This window comes from Entamoeba invadens (assembly GCF_000330505.1).
Source record: "Entamoeba invadens IP1 unplaced genomic scaffold scaff_1105074725029, whole genome shotgun sequence".
NCBI classification, from domain to species: domain Eukaryota; phylum Evosea; order Mastigamoebida; family Endamoebidae; genus Entamoeba; species Entamoeba invadens.
In genome coordinates, this window is record NW_004440259.1 from 72,623 (window position 1) to 81,089 (window position 8,467).

Consider the following 8,467-nt stretch of genomic DNA (forward strand, 5'->3'; position numbering starts at 1 on the left):
ACCTTTTGGAGTTGTGTACACTCAGCAAATGCGTTCCAACTAATTTTAGTCATAGAGTGTGGAATTTCTATTGAATTCAATGAAATAAAATCATTAAAACAAATTTCTCCTTAACTCTTCAGACCATATTCTCACTTTTTTGAACAAGATGTCCATTTAACCTTTTTAGTACCAAAAATTTTCAAAAATGTATACTTAATTTAATCTTATTCATTTTGAGTGTATATAGAGAGGAAAAATGCAAAAAACGCTTTAAACTTTTTACAACCATGAGAATTTTAGGAAACAAAATTATTAGTAAATAATAATTTAAAATATTATAATTTAATAGTAAATTATAACCTAAAATCGTATTTTTATTGAAAAAAGGTTCACTTTTTTCAACGAGGGAGACTTGAAGATTCCTCTGATTATTCTCTTTTCAAGTTGAAAAAGTTTTTGTTTTTATATCAAAAAATAGTATAGTATATTAAACTAAACAAAATAATAATCGTTACGAAAATGAGTTACAGAAGGTAATAATGAATTATATAACTTTTCAATTTGAATATTTATTATTGAAAAACAAGGGATACGTCATTCCTTGAATATTCAGAAAAGCGATTACATCAAACAAAAAAACACTGTGATCTCATAATTATTTTTTTCATCTTTTTTGTAATTCGGTGAAAAATTAAACAATTCGAGTTTGTCAAAAAAGAGTAAAATATAAAACTGAAAAAATAAGAGGAAAATACACTTTTGTGAAAATCACCTTTTTTTAGTTTTTTATTATTCAATAAACAATAAAAACCTTTAAATTTAATAATAAATGAATAAGATTGATTTTTAATAGTCAGACACATCAGTTTGAATAGAAAAAGAGTCATAAACACCTCAAGGAGTAAAATAAAGACAGTAAAACCAAAATTTGTCTTAAATGATCATGACACCTTGTTTATTTAATTTCGTGTGTCTTCCAGTTGTGAGTAATAAAGATATGACTTTTTCAAAAAAGACAAATGTATTATGAATACAGAGAGCAAATTTTTCTATATGATTGGAAAGACAAGTATTTGTTTGTTATTATTAAACAAATGGTAACATATAATCTGTTTTGTCTGATTATTTTTTTGTTTTGGCATTTGTTTTTTGAAAATGCATTTTTGGGGTGAAAATCAAAACCAGAAAATTAATAAAAATGAAAGATTTACTGATAAAAAGTGTATAGTTTATGTGTATACTTATAAGATAGTGACTCTTATCAACCAGATTTTGTATTTTATACACCCACTTTCACAATATATAGCTATTTGAAGTGAATATACTGTTTGTTGCTTGTGGCGTTTATACAGGGATACACAATAGGAACTAACCAACAAATAGATTCACAATTCTTCTATATTGAATTGATATACCAACTCAGTAGAGTGATGCTATCCTTACAAATTTAAAATCAATGATAAAGCATACAAAAACGAAGAAGCAGGGTGATGTGAGTCAGAGATTTGGAAATTATGTAATCACATCATTTATTTGTATTATATTATAGTAAAAAATTAGTATAATAATATTAATTTAATAAAAAAGCAAATCCCCTCCCTTATGAATATGTAAAAAAACGCTTTGAATATTGTACGATACAAAGAAATGATTTTCAGAGATTACAAAAGAAACAGAAAAATAACAAAGAAAATAAATAGATTATTAACTATAATAAAACCAATAAAACCAAAGAAGTAATTTACTCCATTTCCATCAATGACTCTGTCAATTCATTGAGGAAATTCAACCTGTCCACCTTATCGTGGTGATAATGATATACCTTGTAGGCATTGAGAACAGCGATGTCAAGTAAATCATAAAGTATTCTCACATTCCATCTTGAAGTGCGCCTTCTACAAGTGTAAGTATGTATCATCTAATTTGCACTATCAACACCTCCCATTGTCGCATTGTATTGTTTTATCACATTTGGTTTGTGTACACTCACAAGTTTGCCATCCTTTCCCCTCACTTGCTCCTGAACGGTGTACAACTCTTTATCATTATGCATCGTCGTCATAATGAGCACCATCTTCTTCTTTTCATTATAGTAAGAAAGCAGTTTGCATACACCCTTTTGTGTACACTTCCGTTGTATCAGCCTTTTTATCGTCATCAAGGTCATAACGTTTGATTTGTTTGGCTTCTTCTGGTACCTCAACTCTGTTTTTTCGCACAGTCCCAAGCAATGTTGAACCATATTGATCCAAATAATGTGCCAATCTTAAGCTGCCGAAAAAGTTGTCACATACAACTGTCACAAACTTTCCCATACACAGTTGCGGAGCTACCATTACTATTGTCACCCGAAATCCTTGATTTTCTTCCTTCTTGTCTCACTTTCCACAGTACATCTGTAGGTTTATAACCATACCACTTTCACAATCACAGCACATCTTTTTGTTATTGATTGAACATATTATCAAACACAATATCAACAACAAGTCAATTACCGATGTATATGTCTCAACACCGTGAATCTCCGACTTCATTGATTATTCTTACAACAAAAAAAAACAAACCCAAAACTTGATGCTGTAACGCTGAGGTTTGGACTTGATGAATACCTTTGCCCATATCTTTCCCTTGAATGCGCAAAGGTGTTCATCAACCGATAGTGTGGTGCTTGGTGTAAAGTATTTGTTGTTCACCAAGTTGTGAATAAAGCTTCCAACACCTCCCTAATTTTGCCAATTTGTCATTCGAGTTTGGCGTGTTTGATGCTTTGATTAACCCCTTTTCTATAGTCTCTTCATCATTTACTTTTTGTCCCACTTCAACATTATTTTTTAGCTTCTCTTCGGTCAGGTCAACAGGATGTTTTTTGACCCACTCATCACAACTCAAATAGTCTTCTTCTTCCGTCTTTTCTTTATTCTCTGGAATTTCCTTTTCATTGTAAGAGTTTATTCTTCATATTGGTGTTTGCAATTATTTATACCGACTTCTTCGTCTTCTTCAACTTGATAAACAACGTTGATGATATTTATGACATCATCATTGTTAACAACTATATCTGGAATATGTTATGTTTGAGTTGTGACTACTTGACTGGAATTTAACACAACGCGTTCACCAGGAATTGGACATTTCAACCCTTTAAATTTATTATACAGTTGACTGAATCCGTGGTGTTTATGGTAATGGCTCTTTAAAAATAAGAGACAATCTACAATGTGGTTATTGTTTTTTTTTGATATCAAGAAGACTACATTGGGCCTTTTTTGACTTCAAAACAAATAACTTTTCTTTTAAAGTACTCCATGTTTCATTGATATCAATAGTGGGGTAATTTTGGATATTGTTATAATTGTATATACTTTTATTAATATAAGCATATAACTGCATGTTGAGTTGAGTAACCATTTCTTGAATATTGTGTAATGCGTCTACCTTGACTTCTAAATTATAAATTGGTCGTAGAACACTGTCGTAGTTAATACGAGTTGAATCGTTTAATCTCCACGTTTCCCAGTATTCTAGTAATAAAAACCCAGGAAAACTCATTTGTCGTTTTGAGTTTTAAGTTTTGTTAATGAAATAACTCCTTCTTTTTAAAACTTTCGTTTTTTATTTGTTTGATTTTTTTGTTTATTAACACTTAAAAAACACCGTTTTTTTTCTTTAAAAAATGTTTTTTAAAAAATTAAGTTAAAAATATAATTTCACTAATTCAAAAAAAGGAGGGAAAATGTGTATTGTAATACACACGAAAAAAACTGATAAACAAACAAATATTTAAGTAACATAATTGTATTTTGCTCTCCGATTTTAAGTCTCATTTCTAAGCAATTCACAATAATCGTTGAAATATAAAAAACATAACTATCGTCAAGTAGTATCACATATAAAAAATGTCTCGTTATAGACAAACCGGAAAACAGTCGCTTTGAAACCTGACGTTAACTTGTCGTTGTTTTTTTTCAATTTCTAACACATATACGCCATCGGCTAAATCTTTTTCTTATCTAAAGTCGCTAAAAATGCAAATTTTGTCATGATAGCGTGAAAAATATCTCTCACAAAGTACGGGATTTATTTTTGAAACACATTCAAAAGTACGACAAGGAGTTAAACAATTTGTGTTTGATTCATCCTTTTTTTCTTTGAATTCTTGAATCGACTTTTGTGTTATTTGTGTAATGAATGTGTCTTCCATTTCACCGCGACCTCATAAATACATCGCAACACAGTGTGTTTTCACATCATTGTTCTGTGAGTCCACTAAAGGCAAAAATACTTCCAAACAAAGCGATAACGCCTTTTCTCATTGACCATCATTTTTTTGTTTTTAATCAGTTTATTTTTTATTAGTTTGATTTTTAGTTCAAAAACTAATAGATACTTTTTAATTATTTAACAAACGAAAAATTTCAACAAAGTACGTGTTATAAATACTCAACAGCACAATCAAATTCTATTTACTATGGGTGGAAAACTGTTTTGTAACTCAAGTTTACATTTCTAAAACTTAAGATTTTTCATTGACTGTTCTTACTACAAATTGCAATGTAATCAACTGATTTTGGAAAAACACATTGAGTTTAATAAGTGATGTTAACAAGTCTGTTTAATAATTTGGAAAATAAAACAGAACAACAAAGGTTTAATAAGACGTGGTGAATTAACCACAAATCATTTAAACACGTAAAAGCTTTGTTTTTTTGTTTTATTTTTTGCACTTGGTAAATAATTGTTTATTTTGATAATTTATTAATATAGTTATTATACTATATTTATAATATTAAAAAATAAGTGGTCAATTCCCGAAAAATTAAAAAAGTATTTGAATACACTTTTAACAAGAAGTGTTTTTTAAGTGTTAAATTCATCTTTCACCATTCTATTAAAAAATCATTAAAATTTTTTCCCTCAATTAAAAAAAATTATAAATTTATTTAAAAATAATAGATATTTTATTTTTTAAAAAATTAAATTATAAATGGTTAACAAAAAACTATTTTGTCTGTGATTTAACTTTTTGTAATGTTTTTTTGTAAATCTAAAAATATAAGACTGAAAAAAATTATTAATAAGGAAAGGACAAAGTTGTTTGAATGACTCAATTTTGTATATACTTGTTATGATGTAATATCTTTTGTCTATAACCAAAATAAATGATAAAAGCGTCAAAAACGAAATTATATAACAATAATGAAGAATAGGGATATGTTTATACTCGAAGGGACAAAAAGAAATACGTAAAAATGTTAAATGATTTAGCAATTAACACACATAACTTTCACATAAAAGTCCAGAAAATAAACTATACTTTAAAATTTATAATAGTAATATTAATTAATTGTTTTAGTTGTCATTATAGAAAATATACAATAATATAACTATACAATATAAACTGTATATATCATTTTTTTATTTTTTTCGTATCTTTAAAACATTTGGAAATTGTAACATTTGTTAAATTTTTGATTATTTTTATTATAAACAACAAGTAATTGTTACACTCGATACAAAATTTCTACTCACTTATTCGGGTTTTTTGTTGTTTTAATATAAAAAAAGATGATTATTTGTTTATACATTATTTTTACTGGCTTTTATAAAATTTAAAATGGTAATTTTCTTGTTAATTTTTCAGAATTTTGGAATTTGTTTTTTTTGAAAATTTTTGAAAAAAACAAAAATTATAGTTAAATTTTGTTAATTTCTGGTAGTGGAAGGGTTAAATAAAAACAAATCAAATAAATAGTTAATTCTTTGTTGTTTTTATTCGAAACTGTACCTTATATAACATTTTAATATAAATATTTAATAAATTAAATCAAAAACAAACCTATAATATGTTCAAGAAATTATTGATCATTTTCTAAAAAAATTAATTTAATAATTTCTTTTAGTTTATCATTTTTACTCACCATCAGTTTTTTTAACTATTCGATTATTAACCACTATATCCTTGTTCTCCATGTTACTCAACATAAGAGAACCACTTTGGATTACGATACTTTCCAACGACCAAAAGACTATCTTTTTCTCCGCTTAGTGAACAGCATATTATAATCGTAATTCTATCTCTTCCTTTTTTCTCTATAGTTATCAGAATCACTCGACAATGTTTTAGAATGTAACAGTTTATAAAAAAGACTTGTTTCATCCGAATTGTACACATTGGTAAGAGTATAATGCGCAATTATTTTAACCAGCATATCGATTGTATCCTTGTGTTTATCTGAGTCAACTGAATTGCTTTCTATATATATTTTTTGATTTAAATTGATTTCTTGGGCAAAACGACCAAATCAAATTATTTAAATACATCATATCATTGTATCCCCATTTCGAAACAGTATTTAGAAGTTGAGCTCTTGACGACATTGCAGCAAACTGGAAAATTGTATGACCTTACAGTTTCTATCATCTTGAGCATGTTCTCTTCTGAAAAATTTGGCATTCTATGGTATTGATGGCTCAATATAACTTCCCTTAATACCAAGCTTTAACAACATTTTTAAAAATTCACGTTTTAAACTTTTTTGTAAATATTGGTTTATTATTTTTTTTCGTTTTTTTTCAATGAAGGTTTTAGGGAAGCATCAGCCATTGTAAAATTTGCTTTTTTCATCAATTTATAATTATATTTTTGGTTTTAATATAGACATGAATAAGTTATAAGATTACTTTATTTAAAAGAAACTATATGATATTTGTGAACCAAATTGAACATGTTTAAATTGTTTTTTGTTGTTTCTATATTTAAAGGTTTAACAGTGTTAATAACTTAGTTATGTGAATAATTGAAAACGCCACTTGTTTAATAGACTGGCCAACCGCACTAAAATTGACCCCAAAATTTAATTTTTAAACCATTTGAGCATATTTTGACTTGTTACTTTTCTTTTTACTTAAACTAGTAAACAATAATAAATTTAGTCATATAGATTATACGTGAAAACGAAATAAAGAAAATGCTTTAATTTATATATTTCAGCTCAAAAGTTCGTTATTTTAATAAATAATAAAACAATTAAATTGAATGAAGTATTAAAATTATTTGAGCAAAATATAACAAATATTCATTTTGGTAATAAAATATTAAATTTTATTGAAAAAATTGTACAACTTGTTGTTTTTGGCATTTTTTCATTATGTGTAAAATTGATAATCGAGTTTTTTCTCAAAAGCAAATTACCAACATCATGATATTCAATAACAACAACAGAAGATAAACAATAAACGGGATAATATATTTAAACAAACTTGTAAATTGGTTTAAAGACTGTTAAACATTGTTTAATATATCGTACAAAAAATAAAATACATGTAATTTCAAAGAATGAAGTTCTTAACATAATAAACAATTGTAACATTAGATAAATTGTAAATCATGATTAAAACAATTTGTGTGAATTTTAAATCATGATAATTTAATTCAAATTATAAAAAGTATGAAATTTGCAAGTTATTATTCATTAGTTATAATCACATGGCATATGTTTTATTTGAAACTTTATTTTGAGAATGAACAACGATTTAAACATATCAGTGGTTAACAGTTACGAAAAATAAACATAACGTTATATTTTAAATTGATAAGCCTTTAATTTATATTTTTGCAATAAAAGTTACAAATCATATTCATTATACATTTTTACTGTTATAACATTGTAATTAATTGACTGCACAATGATTATGTATTTAATAATGTTGTAAAACCAATTGTTATATTCAATTTAGATAATATTAATGAAAATGATTATTGAAAATAATTTATAAATCACATCATTTATTAAAAAGACGATTACTTTTAAAGAATATATTCTTGGTAAATTTATATTGTTTTTGGTTCATACAGATTTATATTTTTTTGAATATCAAAAAATATTATTTTTTAAAAAAATAATATTTAATAATCATGTGTTCCCAAAAACGTTTATTTTTTAAAATTTGAAATAAATAAAATGTTATTTAACTTTTGTTTATCGCTTCCAAATAATAAACTGTTTTTCAAAAGTCGGTACCGAAAGGACCCGACTTTTTGAAGTAAATGATTCCAAATATTTTTCATTTTGTTTGACATCGTTTTTTTGCTTATTTTTTTCCCTCTTATTTTTTAAAAAACAAACTTGACTGAACCTTGAATTTAGACCAAGCTAAAAAATTAAATAAAAAATAACAAGGAAAATATCAAATAACTTACTTCTTCAAAAATTTTGCTTGACCATATGGTTGTTTTTGCCGTGAGTAAAACCGACTTTTTCTTTTTTCAAAAGAAAATGTTAATGATCCAACAAATAATAAAAATCTTTCAATTTCATTAACACTTACAACACAAAGAAAAGATTATTGAAAATAAAAATAACCATTTAATATGTGTAGTGTTTCAAAGTTTGTTTTTTTTAAAGAGACAACCATAAAATAACAACAAGTTAGAACGATTTATTGTGTATTTTGAAGTGGGGGAGAGTCGTAATGTGAGAGGTAA